Source organism: Carlito syrichta, unplaced genomic scaffold (genome assembly GCF_000164805.1).
Source record: "Carlito syrichta isolate Samal-C Ts95f unplaced genomic scaffold, Tarsius_syrichta-2.0.1 Scaffold308823, whole genome shotgun sequence".
NCBI classification, from domain to species: domain Eukaryota; kingdom Metazoa; phylum Chordata; class Mammalia; order Primates; family Tarsiidae; genus Carlito; species Carlito syrichta.
The window spans coordinates 1,042,728-1,057,438 of NW_007252919.1; the positions used below are offsets into that span (position 1 = coordinate 1,042,728).

A 14,711-nucleotide genomic window follows, 5' to 3' on the forward strand; every position below is an offset into this window, starting at 1 on the left:
TTCCCAATATCGAATAATTCATCTTTTTCTATCAATTTTATTTTCTTAATAGCTGATAAATCTGTCTGATTCTTTTCATTACCACTTTCATTCTTTTCTGGACATTCTTCTATAATGAAAAAAGTCTCAATAATTATCCCTATTCTTATACTTCTTAATTAAATCAATTTTCCATAGTAACTTGAGATATCAACCTGAGCCAAGGCTATTTAGTTAAAACACCAGAGTTTTTTCCCCTTTGATATGTATTTCTGTTGGGGAAAGTAGAATATTAGAAATGAGCTATTATGGCCTGGATTGACTTCAGATATTTTCTATTTAGAAATATATGTTAGTTCTGGAAACTTTAGTTCCTAGACTACATTATCCTTTCTTTTGTTGTCCTTGCTTTCAAGAATGTCAGTCAGTCAGATATTAGGCTTGTCTAATTACTCTTCTAATTTTTTAAATTCTTTCTCTTTTTGCCATCTTTATAAGTTGCTCTACTTTCTGAGATATGCCCTATTTTATTTTCCAACCTCTGTATTTACAAAAATCAAATAAAACCAGTCATTCTCATTCTCTCCTCATGATTGCTACATCTTTTCTTATCTCTCTGAGAATATTTTTTTATAGTGGTAGAAAACACACAACATGGAATCTACTCCTTAATAAACTTTTTACATGTACAGTAGTGTTAACTATATGCACATCATTATACAGAAGATTTCCAGAAGTTTTTTTTTTTAATCTTGTATGACTGAAACTCTATACACATTAAACAGGTTATTAGTTGGGATTCTCCAGAGAAAAAGAACCAAAGGACATATATATACACACACACACACACACATACATACATAAAGGGATTTACTTAATGAAATTGGCTCATGTGATTGTGGAGGCTGAGAAATCTTAAGATTTGTCGTCTACAAACTAGAGACCCAGGAGAATCGATGGTGTAAGTTTCAATCTGATAGTGGCCAGACTGAAGACCCAAGAAGAGCCAATGTTTCAGTTCAAATCCAAAGGCAGGAAAAAATGGATATCCCAGTTCAATAGTATGGCAGGAGTTCCCTCTTACTCAGGGTAGGATGAGTAAACTTTTTGTTCTTTTTAGGTAAACTGATTGCATAAAGGCCTCTCACATTAGGGAGGGAAACCTACTTTATTCAGTCTACCCATTCAAATGTTTATCTCATCCAAAAACATCCTTGGAGACCCACCCAGAATCACATTCAACCAAATATCTGGGCACCTTGAGTCTCAGTCAAGTTGACACATAAAATTATCCATCATAAATAGCAACTCCCCATTTCTCTCTCTTCCCAGTTGCTGGCAACCAACATACCACCATTCTACTTTTTGCTTCTATGAGTTTGACAACTTTAGACCTCATATAAGTGGAATCCATGCTGTATTTGTCCTTCTGTGATTGGTTTATTAAACTTAACATTAGGTTCTCTAGGATAATTTGTTGTAACATATTACAGGATTTCCTTGATTTTTAAGGCTGAATAATATTTGTGTATGTGTATAACATGTTTTATTTATCCATTCATCTGTCAATGGACATTTAGGTTGTTTCTACCAATCAGCTATTGTGAACAATGCTGCAAGGAACATGGGAGTGCAGGTATCTCTTTGAGATCCTGTTTTCAATTCCTTTGGATTAATACTCAGAAGTAGGATTGTTGAAACATATGACTGTTCTATTTTTAATTTTTTGTAGGACTTTCATATGGTTTTTCATAGTGACTGTACCATTTTACATTCCTACCAACCATACACTAGGGTTCCAATTATTCTATATCCTTGCTAATACTTGCTGGTTTGTTTTTTAATAACGGTCATTTTTGCAGGCATGCAGTGATATCTCACTGTGGTTTTGATTCACGTTTCTTTGATGATTAGTAATTTTGAGCATCTCTTCATATACCTATTAGCTATTTATGTATCTAACTTGGAGAAGTCTTTTGCTCACTTAGAAAAATGGGGTGCTTTTTTGTGCTATTGAGTTATAGAAGTTCCTTATGTATTTTGGATATTAACCCTTATCAGATATAGAGCTTGCAAATATTTTGTCCCATTCTATAGATTGGCTATTTACTCTGATTATTTCTTTACTTCACAAAAGTTTTTGGTTTGACTTAGTCACATTTGTCCATTTTTGCTCTTGTTTCCTGTACTTTGGGTGTTGTGACTATCTCTAGAAACATTGATCACAATTTGATTTTGTTTACATTTACTCCTCTTTGTTTGGTCTATTGCCTATTTTAGTCTTTATCGTTTCTACCAGTGGCTTTCTTCCACTGTCTTGTAACCCTTGATTTTCTGCTCATATTTAAGAGTAGAGGGAAAGCAGTAGGAAGTTATAAGCAGGTAGGTGGGATTGGGTGATTGCAGACTGACTACAGGAAAATCGGTTTAACTGCTTTATTGAGGAGCCCCTTATATTCATCTTTTTAGGTCTTTTCTCTTGTGCTTATGAGAGTTCCTGGACAAGATCCATCTAGTATACTGCCTGCAGAATAAGGTGTTGGGTATCAGTTTTCCAGAAGCTGATAGAGGAAGAGAAATGCTGGGGGGATATCAGCCCTTCAGTAGAAATGCATACATTTTATCTACCTGGGTGTTCACGGTGACTAAGCCCAGAAACCTTCTGTTTAAAGAAAAGCAAATTTCCAGCCTGCTTCTGCAGTGAGGATAAGGTAATGTAAAGGAGGGGATCTTATTTTGCATAGTTTTCAGCCAGTCCTCCTTATTTTAGTTCCTTCTCATTCACCTACACACCAGAGTATCTGATAATTCCTGAGATTTTTGAGGTCATGTTGTTTAAAACATGGCTTTAGCTTAGCATTCATATTTTGTTTTCTGCTCTTTTTTACTTGATTTTCTGATTTAGTTCCCACACTCACTCTTCTGCTTTCTAGATGAAAGAAGTGCATTGCCATCTCCCCTTCACCTTCATCCTTTCCTTCCTTGTGAAATTAAACAACTTTTAAGAAATTTTTATGGTACTTTACCGAGGTTTCAGGAGATAGAGAAATTATGTGTGTGTGTGTGTGTGTGTGTGTGTGTGTGTGTATGTATGTGTGTGTGTGTGTGTGTGGGTGTGTGTGTGTGTGTGTTTTCAATCTCCGTTCTTTATTTGGGAACTTGCCTATATTAGCAATTTTTGGTTTTGATGTCTTTCAGGGAACAAAATTATGTGTATGTATACCCAAATCTATCCATTTTTTTCAGTATGTTTCTGATTTTTTTTTAGAAAGACTTCTTTATCCAAGGTTAAAAAATTATATTCTATTTTTTTCTTAAATCTTTACCCTTTTGAAACTTATCTCGGTCTATGAAATGAGGTAGGATTCAGTTTTATAATTTTCAAAATATCTCAGCTCTGTTTATTGAGTAACTAATGATTTCCCAACTGATTTATAATGATGTTTTTATCTTTTGAAAAAGTTAATGTAGTACATGGATTAATTTTGAATTTGTACCCTGTTTAGCTTTCTATTCTTCTGCCTAAACCAGATTGTTTTTAATTACTATGGCATTATGGTATATTTTGAGAATTGAAAGGCTATTCTCACTTTGTTTTCAAAAAATCTTGGCTGATCTTGATCATTTTCAAGAATTTTCAAGAGCTGTTAGTTATATACAGAGAATGCCCCAAAAAATGTATGCACATTTTAAGAAAGAAAAAAATTGTATTAAAATTGCAATACTCAAATCACATTCGAGTTCTGCAGTTACAAGAGGTGCTCAAAGTGGTTGCCATCAACATCCAGACACTTTTAATTACAATAAACATCTCTCAAAATGTGTATACATTGTTTTGGTATGCCTGGTTTCCATCATTTAAAAAAAATTCTGACTTTGAAATTATAGGTTGGGCAAACATGAAAACTGATAACTCAGAAATTTTTTTTTCTGTATCTTGTTTGGTTGCATAAGACCCTCTGTATGTGTTTTTGTTTTATGTGTATGTATTTTATACTTTCATTGTTATTATGAACATGCTAGAAAATGGTAACAGAGGAGATAGAACCTTGGTTGGTTTTTTGTTCAATGCCTGGTCTTTTTCTAACATACTTCTCAGTCTCATCTATACTACAGGTTCTCAAACTTTGTTGCATGTTGTCAAAAGACAAACTTACAGCAAATTTTGTTTAAAGAACTTAATTGGCTTTTATTTACCATTTCTAAATCCAGCTGCACTCAGAACCATAACAGGTTCAAAGAACTCTAACCAGCAACATAATCAGGCAAAATGTATTGAAAGAAAGCCAAAGTGAGGCTTAGAGACAGCTTAATTGGTTACAACTTGGTGTCCTTATTTGAATCGGCTAGCTGCCTGTGATTGACTAGAATTCAGCTGCTATAACTGACCAAAACCTATTTATTATATGGGTATTCTTCTAAGTTAATTTGTTTAATTTAGCATGAATGATTCCATATTGGTTTGATCTGTTGGGCCTAGTACAACTGCACAGTCCAAATCAATGGCTTCCTACAAATTTTATTTCACAACATAAAAATCATAGGAAGCATTTTTTAAATATCTTCATGCCTAGTTCTACTCCCCTAGAAATACTCATTTGATTAGTCTATCCTGAGGCTGGGTTGTTGGTATATTTTTTAAGGCTCCTCTACAAAGATCAATGTTTGAACAAGTTTGGGTATCACTTGTCTATACCAGTAACTCTCAAACTTAGCATATACACTGGACTCATCTGGAGAACTCTTTAAAAAAAAATCAGGAAACAACAACAAACAGATACAAAAGCTGCACTCCACAGAAATTAATGCAGAATCTTTGGGGTGGGCCCCAGGTGTGCAGCATTTTTAAAAATCGCAATGGACAGGCAAGTGAGAAGACTACTGCCCCATGCTTGCCCTTGCCAAACACCAGCAAAATCAGAATCATCTGTGAGCTTGTTAGACTCTCAGCCCCCAATCCCAGGCCTACTAAATAAAATCTGAAAAAAAAAGAAAAAGAAAAAAAGCTTCTCCGGTTGATTCACATGTAGCTTCAAGTTAGAGACACAATGCCCTGTACTATATGATCTATAAATGTGTTTCCAAGCTGGGCTCGGTGGCTCACCCTGTAATCCCGTGCCTTTGGGAGGCTGAGGTGAGTGGATTGCCTGAGCCCGTGGGTTCAAGTCCCACCTGGGCAGCGAGACCTCATCTCTACAATAAATCAAAAAATCAGTCGGGCGTCGTAGCACATGCCTGTAATTCTGGCAACTTGGAAGGCTGAGGCAGAAGGATCACCAGAGTCCAGCAGGTCGAGGCTGCGGTGGCTGGAAGCGGCCACTGCACACACAAAAAATGTGTTTCCAACTTTACCTGCACATTCAACTCAATTCAGAAGTTTTTAAAAAAATATATTGTTGCTGGGCCTTAGACTAGATTAACTGAATGAATATCTCCAGGAGATGGGACTCAGAAATAATTATGTTGTAAAAGTTCATCAAACGACTCTGATGTACAGTCAAGTTATAACCACTTACCTATATGAACACTACTAAATTTGATGTCTTCTCCCATTTAATAAAAATAACACATATGTGATTTCTCTGAGCATGCAGTCATTAACAAAGATGTTGTTGTGTTTTTAATGTGGTTTCAAATTACTTTTGAACAATATATCTTTAAAAAAATTCAAAAGGGTAGCAGACATATAGGAAGTAGGCTTTCTTCTAAGAAATAGGCAAATTGAAACTGTCTAGAAAACACAGAAATAATTAATGAAAATAGCATTTGAATCTCAAATAATTCATGCTGAGATGATTTGCACTTTGAAGAAGTCTATAGTCTATACTGTGGACCCACATGACATAGGGATTTCAGTAGAAATTTCACTTGCAATGGCTAGAGATTTTTCTTTGAGGACCTCTGTACTAGATTATAGATGCTTCACAAGTAGAGATACTTATTTGATGTATATATTTTAATTCATAAAATACCATTGTTGATTGAGTGTCCAAAGCCACATAAATGAGTCATTTATGTTAGGCACTTGTTCACATTCATAAAAACAACAAATAATATTATCTTTGATCAAGCCCTTCCTAAGAAATAGTGATTAAATGATATTTGGTGTTTTCTTTGTGTGCAATTTCTCTACTAGAGGTGTAGGAAACTGATTTGCTTTTGATGAACCTGTGTTGCCTACAATTAATGTCCACAGATTTCCTGCTTTATTAATTGTCTCAGTAATTTAGCCAGCAATGATTTATATGAAATATTCCCTCTTGTTGCAGGCTCTGCAGTCAGCTAATTGATTGCTGTATGAATTATGCATCCTAAGCCAAATGCAAGGGTGCGTGAAAGATGCAGCCAAGGTCATTTTCTACTAAGAACTACAGTGACTAAATGCCTTTTTAAGACAGGCTTTATTACTTTAATTTTGCTGCTTTCTTCATATATACATCAAGTCTAGAATAATGAGTGAACTCTAAAGTCGCACTTTTAATTTATAAACAGATGCCAGCACCCAAAGTTCAATGTTCTGTAGCCAGACAAGGCCTGTAATTGAATTAATTTGGTAGAGCTGAGGAGAGAACTAGCTAAGGAACGAAATGGTGTACAGGTGCTTTTCATTGGGTTCCAAAATATGCCAAATTCCATCAAATTTGCCTATAGTTTATTAATACTCATAAATGACTGCTCCAAAAATAAGCATTTTAATTAGATGAAGAACACCTTGGGGCCAAGTGCAGGGTATTTGACATTTCAGCTGATGATGAAGGACAGTTTCAAAAAGGTATAATCAATTATCATTTTTTCTTAGGAAGAGGCGTGTTCTATACAAAATCTAGAGGATGTATAAAGGAAGGGATATAGCCGGGCTTAGTGGCTCAGCCTGTAATACCGCGCCTTTGAAGGCTGAGGTGAGTGGATTGCGCGAGCCCGCGGGTTCGAGACCCACCTGGGCAGCGAGATCTCATCTCTACAATAAATCAAAAAATCAACCGGGCGTGGTAGCGCATGCCCGTAATTCCGGCAACTCGGAAAGCTGAGGTGGAAGGATTGCCGGAGCCCAGCAGGTTGAGGCTGCGGTGGCCGGGAGCGGCCACTGCACTCCAGTCTGGGTGACAGAGTGAGACTCCAACTCAAAAAATAAATAAATAAATAAAGGAAGGGATATGCTGATGTTTTATTAAAGCTTTCAGAATTAAACTAAATTAGAGTAGTGAAAGATCTTTGTTTTTTGCATCTCAGTGACTTAGTTTGAATTATTGCTTAACCATTTATTAGATATGTGATTTTAGGCAATTTGATGCTCAGGCCCTCAGTTTTCTTCTACAAAAAATGGGCAGAATAATTCTTGGTTTACATGGTTGTTATAAAAGTAAGCATGGCTGTAAGAGCAAGTGGAATCAACAACTTAGCCTTAGATCGTACCTTGCTGATTATGCAATAGAGTGTTCTGGCATAAGCATCAAGGTATAGTGTTCCTTAACTTGCAAGTGGTCTGTGAGGTTTCTAAAGAAACTCTTCAATATGCTACTTAAAATCAGTCCGAAATGACCATGGGACCATATTACTATATGCCTCTCAACCAAAGAAACATCTTTTAGTGTGAATATTTTTGTGTCCAGGGAACTCTTCTTAGGCATTAACAAACCACAAAAAGTATATGTTCCAGTACAAACTACAGATACCCAAAACATATCAAACCACACTCAGGCTGTGATAGATGATATGTGTGCTGTAATTTCATTTTAGGGACACAAATGCCTCAGAAGAGAAGAATTAATCACAAGCTCTTCAGACTAGTGTTTCATGCCTTAATGCATACAGCAATCACCTGGTGGTTAAAAATGCTTGATTCCGGTTCAATAGGTCTGGGATGGAGCTTGAGATTCTGCAGTTCTAACAAGCTTCCTGGTGACACGATGCATCTGGTCCCTGAAACACAATTCGAGTTGCAAAGCTAAGTGCTTTTCAAATCTGGCTGTACATGAGATTCACCTGGAGATCTTTTTAAAAATAATGATGCTTGAGTTCTTTGTTAGATCAAAATTGAACCTCCAGGGTTGAAGTCTCAGCTTAGGTACTCTTTTAAAGTTCCCTAAGTGATCAGCGTCATGGTTGAGAGACAGTGTTTTAGATGTAAGGGCAAGTGAGTCCATCACCTAATATCAAATCATCTTTTTAAAATTATATACTGGTGAAGCCCAGGTTGAATGGTTTAGAGAGCCCAGGACCATGATTCAGCATGTACGGCAAGGCTCCTACAAGGGCACGATGGAGTCTACTGCACATGTTCCATACACTCAACCAGAAAGAGAACTGTCATGAGAGTCTCGCAAGACCCTGGGACACAGCTCACTACCTCTTTCTTCCTTGTCAAAAAGCATTCACACCATCAGTGATTTTGGAGATGTACTTTCAACCTGCAGTGAGGAAAAAAATGTCATATGTCTAATTATTTACAGATTTTACTCGCAAGGAGTAAATATGATCTCCATAGCAAAGAAATTTTGCCGCTATTGAAGAAATCTATTCACAATTATGATCTCATGCCTTTCAAATTAGTACCTTGTAATAAGTTGTCTACAGGTTAACACTACATCTTCTAAGGTCCCACGGTAGGTTTCTCTTCTTGCTTGTTACATTCACAACATGGAAGTTTTTCTGTGTCTCCAATGTCCATTATATTCTTCTCTATGCCTTTGCAGATCCTTAGTTTAGCTCCCACTTATAAATGAGAGCATGTGGTGTTTGGTTTTTTGTTCCTGAGCTAGTTCACTTAGGATGATGTTCTCCAATTCCATCCAAGTTGCCGCAAAAGACATTATTTCATTATTTTTGATAGCTGAATAGTATTCCATAATACTAAGAAAGTGAAGGGGAAAAAGGATAGAGGGATGAAAAATTACCTGCCAGGTACAATGTGCACAGGTAGGGGTGGTGGGTATACTTACAACCCAGTCTTCTTTGCCACTATACAATGCAATCATGTAACCAAAAACTATTTGCAAACCCCTAAAGCTATTGAAATAAAGAAAAAACCCTTTCATTCAATATTTGCTTTCTCTATTTCAGTGGTACCTGCCTCAGACCAACTGGAGGCTTTAAAAAACTATTGCTAGGCCCCGTCTCCAGAGTTCTTGCTTCCGGAGGTCAGGAGTGGGGTCTGAGAAATTCCATTTCAAACAGATTCTCAGGAGATGCTCTTAGTTATTGGTCCAGGAACCCCCTTTGGAAACTACCACTTTATTGTTTAGTAAACTTTATGAGAGAAGAGATTGTGCCAATATAGTCACCATTGTATGATCACAATGAGCCGTGAACATGCCACTGCACTCCAGTCTGGGTGCAGAGTAAGATTCTGACTCCAGAGAGAGAGAGAGAGAGAGAGAGAGAGAGAGAAAGAAAACTACAAGATACATATCATCTATCACAGCCTGAGTGTGGTTTGACACGTGCTGAGTATCTGTAGTTTTTCCTGAAACATGCACTTTTTGTGGTTTCTTAATGCCTGAGAAGAGTTCTCTGAAAATATAAAAAATATTCATACTAAAATATATTTCTTTTTGGTTTAGAGGTATATAGTAATAATGTAAAGAAATCTCTTTTAAATAAAAAAAGTGATAGCTAAGCTCCATCTCATTCATGGTGAAAAGATTTATGGAATGTTGAAAATCTTCACCAGCCCATTAAGGATGATACTTGCCAATTACACCTCAAAAAAATAACTTTCATTTGGAGGGGGCACGCAGCATCAATAAGCGTACCTGATCTCAAACCAGGCAACATGGCGACCAAAGGGAGGCCCAAACTTTACCTGTACAATAACCACTTTTATACTGAATTGTACCCCACATCTTTAAAATAAAATAAAATAAAGTGAAATTTAAAAAAGAAGTCTCTACTACTGTAGACCCATAAGTATATGGGAACACTTCCTATGAACGTTTTTATTTTTATTTTTTTCCTGAGCCACTACTTTATGATAATGAAATTGGCATGACATCAAGCTTGATCGACTGTTCAGACTTCTTTTCAAGGTGGCTTGAAACAGTAGAAGCAATACTAGTTTCACTTCTAGGGCCATCTGCTTTCAATTTTTTCTGCTAAACCTCCTGAAGACATACCAGGTGCCCCAAGAGAAGGAGATCAAAAGTAAAATGTAGCATCACAAGAAATAACATTCTTATTATTGTCAAAGTACTATAGAGATTACTCTATAACGACATTCTCTTACATCCTAAAAACATTAATGTGTTTTGATTCTGAAGGAAAACAAAGTATTCCACCCCAAAATATACATCTTTACCATATGTTGATGGCTATTTAGAGAAAGGTAGACCACAGGAATAGCTTTGAAAAGCTGTCTTTTTGTGGGGGAGATTTGTGTCTGTTGTGGAAATCTGCATAAGTAAGTAAAGTGAAGAGTGTATGCAGGGAGGCTTTCTTTGAGACCCCTCTCCCCCATTGCCTTTATCCAGATCTAGAAAAGATTAACTCACAAAGGAGACTAAAAGTCTGATCCTTTTTTGGACTGACAGAAAAACTTTTACTACAGATTCTATCTATTCTGAGAGCTGCTACCTGTGAGGTTTCGTTGCATAACAAGACAACCTTTGCTTGCCACTGCCAACCCGAAATAATTGAAAGGACCAGAATTCAGTTTTAAAGAGTTTATTCAAGCGAAAAGCTGGGACTGGCCATCCGGAAACCATGAACTTCTGAAAAATGTGATCAGTGCTCCAAAGTTAAAAGTTAAGGTCTTATATTGGCAGAACACAAAGAAATTTAGTAGGATTATTACATTTTTATATAAGGCTCGTTTACAAACTACAACAATCTAATTAGTTGCAGTTTGTTTTCTCTTCTTTATGGATTGTTTTCATTTCCTTTCCAATTTAAAAGAGTGTATTTAACATTTCATCTTAGATAATGTGATAATCATGAAGTTTGTATGAGAAAGAGAAAAGTTAATTTACAGTGAATATCAACAGTGAAGAGAGAGGGAATCTTTCTTGGTAGCTTTTAGTCATTTACAACATTTTACAAAACAATGTAGGTAAAGAAGTGACACAGGACTGGCGGACCCAAAGTTGGGATCCAGCTCAAGAGGCCAAGTGGGCTCTTACTTTGCACAAAGTAATTCAAGAGTGAGCTGACAAAGAAAAGCAAAAGTAAGTTAATAGCAGAGGGGTAACAAAACCCCTATGCAAAATTGCAGTTATACAAAATTATCTGAATCAGTCTGCATAAATAAATGGGAAAAGGCCATATCACAGCAAGTTGTATCTAAGATGAATCTATAGATACAGAGAGTAAGTTCTCTCTTTTACACTATGTGCCTTACAGTCTAAATTTTTAGGGCTAGCCAGGCTCAGTGGCTCAGCCTGTAATCCCAGCGCTTTGGGAGGCTGAGGTGAGTGGATTGCCTGAGCCCGCGGGTTTGAGACCCACCTGGGCAACTTGGTGAGACCTCATCTCTACAATAAATAAAAAAATTAGCTGGGCGTGGTAGCGCGCACCTGTGGTTCCAGCTACTTGGAAGGCTGAGGCGGAAGGATCGCCGGAGCCCAGCAGGTCGAGGCTGCAGTGGCCGGGAGCGGCCACTGCACTCCAGTCTGGGCGACGGAGTGAGACTCCAACTCAAAAAAAAAAAATTTTTTTTAGGGCTTATGGATGCTATTTTCCTCTGTGTAACTTCCTACCTAATGAGTGTCTCTGGCCTCCTGAAGGCTTGGTAGACGTACTGAAGAAATACAAATGACCCGGCTTCCTGAAAGTGAAGTGATAACTAATTATTTACTATTAATTTCCCTTCAGTTGCTCTTCTAAGGGTTAGGAAACTGCTCTAGGGAAAATAGTGCTCCAGAAGCATATACTCTGTCAATGAGATGCACAGGCAACAATGTGTAAGTGTGTGTGTATGCACCGGGTGTTTGGCATCCTTTTTAATCCTAAAACTGGTGGTTAAACTTTTACCAAAATGAATATGCAAATTTTATGAAGAAATATGGTATATGCTGAAGATCTGCAAAACAAACAAATATTGTGGAATGCTGTGAATCAACCAAAAAAATCCCAGAAATGGGTGAATCTTAGCCTAGGCCTCTACCAATGTGAAGATAGTTTTCATGTGTATTGGAGATTTGGTAAGACTCTACCTGAAAAAAAGAAAGCCCAGAAGACCAAGAATGGGAATGTAGAAGAGGGATACATTTTGCTTAGTACCGTCTTAGAGTTAGAGCTAGAATCAATGGGTGTAAGGTACTGGCAGACAGATTTGGATTTACTGCATGAAAGCGTTTTCTAAAAATATTTTTGCTTTTGTGAAAGCATTCCGTATGTTTGTATACTATTAGCTATCTTTATGCATATTTACTAATTTAATGTTTATAGAAATCCACTTTACACATCGCAAAATTGAAGTACTGGGATGTTATGAAATATACTCCATCTTCCCAGTGAGGAGATAGCAGAAGTAGAATTTGAATAGTCACAGACCAGCTCTATAGGCTACAAGCTTAACTGTGAGTATGGGATAGCTCTATGATGCTTTGAAACGTAATGGGATTCCCTACAGGCAAGTGATTTTTTAATATTATTCAACTTGTTTAAATGAAAAATGACTAACCTACATTCTTTCAGGTATATGACAGAGAGAACATCTTTCTTAGTTGGAAGTTATACTAGATAATCACTGATGTCCTTTTTAATTCTAAGATTCTATCATTAAATGATCTGGATGTTATAGGCTTTCATAATCTACTGAATTCTCAATATTATTGTTTTGCTGCTCTCTTGAGTTTACCTATTGGCAAACTATGCTGCGGCAATCAAGTTTTAACTTGTTGCTATGATCCATATTTTTAAAGGCGATAGACTGACCTTATAATATGGAAAATTATTATGGCAGTTTCAGTCTGTACAATAGCTATAGTCTGTCCAAGTTATCATGTATAATCAGAGTAACAGCTTTAGGGAAACCTGAAATAATATTTATAACTAAATTACTTTATATAATGAAGTCTGGTGCTGTCAAACATGATTTAACCAACAACGGGGCAATTTTAAAAATGTAAGTGAAATAGATTCACCAATTAGATACAGCACTTTATAAATGTGGATAACTGATCCTGAGGAAACAATAAGTATCCGGAGGGCTCAATAACCACTTTAAAAACTAATCAGGCCATGTAATTCCATTTGAGTTTTCAGATCATGAGGAAAATTGTCTGAATCAAGAGAAAGAACATAGAGATTTCAATCCATCTTTGATATTACATAATTAAGTTAGTTACCATGTTGCTATAAATACCATATCATTTTCTACAGCCTGTTGATTACCATCATTTTGAAATGTAGTCTAGCCGGGCTCGGTGGCTCAGCCTGTAATCCCACGCCTTGGGAGGCTGAGGTGAGTGGATTGCCTGAGTCTACGGGTTCGAGACCCACCTGGGCAACTTGGTGAGACCGCATCTCTACAATAAATCAAAAAAATTAGCTGGGTGTGGTATCGCACGCGCCTGTAGTTCCAGCTACTTGGAAGGCTGAGTGGAAGGATCACCGGAGCCCAGCAGGTTGAGGCTACAGTGGCTGGGAGTGACCACTGCACTCCAGTCTGGGCAATGGAGTGGCGGAGTGAGACTCCAACTCAAAAAAAAAAAAAAAAAAGAAATGTAGTCCATGGTTAGGTGAGAGAAATATATATATATATTTATATATATGTATATATAAAATGCAATTTAGGAGAATAATTGCAAATGAGATGGAGAAGTTAAACTTATTCAATGTTCTGAAATAGAAGTCTAGGAGGAGATAATGTGAGCCTGGATAGTCTTTTGTTAGTAACCTTCATTATGACTTGATAAATCAATCTAAAATCCCAACCACAATGACATACATTGTGGAAAGAATGCTATGCCAGTGGAAAATAATTAAAACTAAAACTCTTGCCCATGAAAGTAGGAATTTAAAGTGAATTTTTAGCAAAGTGTCAAGTAATGCTAGTGAATTGTCTTGGAGATAATTCTGGTAACTACAGAGTAAAGTAAGGCCACGTTTTCAATCCAAATTATTCACAAAGTTTACTTAAAATTCAACTTGCACAAACTCTCATTGAATTTTTATCTTTTCTCATTTGTCTTCTGTAAACTGAGTAACCTTATAGTTTTCTCACCCAGAGTTCATATTTGTATGTTACTACCATCTCTGAGAAAACTGAATATCAAAACAAGAGTCTATAGGGATTCATTAGAAAATTATTAAGAGATGCTGTATGCCAATATTTGCCTTAAAATTCTATCTAATTGACTTCTTAAGGTGTTTAAAGATCAACCTGAAAACAGAGAAACATCAGCTTAGAGCCAATAATATCATCTCAGTCTTAGTATCAGCTTTTTAATCTTTTAGCAAGTAGTATTTTTCAGTTTATAGAAATATAATAATAAATGATTAAATAAAAAGAGTAAATGCCAGGCTCGGTGGCTCAGCCTGTAATCCTGCGCTTTGGGAGGCCGAGGTGATGGATTGCCTGAGTCTGCGGGTTTGAGATCCAGCTGGGCAACATGGTGAGACCTCATCTCTATGATAAATCAAAAAGTAGCTGGGTGTGGTAGTGCGTGCCTGTAGTTCCAGCTTCTTGGAAGGCTGAGGCGGAAGGATTGCCGGAGCCCAGGAGGTCAAGGCTGTGGTGACCAGGAGCGGCCACTGCACTCCAATCTGGGTGACAGAGTGAGACTCCAACTAAA

At 36.9% G+C, this 14,711-nt stretch overlaps 1 protein-coding gene across 1 annotated transcript in view; it reads right to left on the minus strand.

Annotated features, from left to right (window-relative positions):
• Nucleotides 1-14,711, minus strand: part of SLC35F4 (solute carrier family 35 member F4) — a 63,218-nt gene that overhangs the window by 47,675 nt on the left and 832 nt on the right. The gene's annotated exons all lie outside the window — the stretch shown is intronic.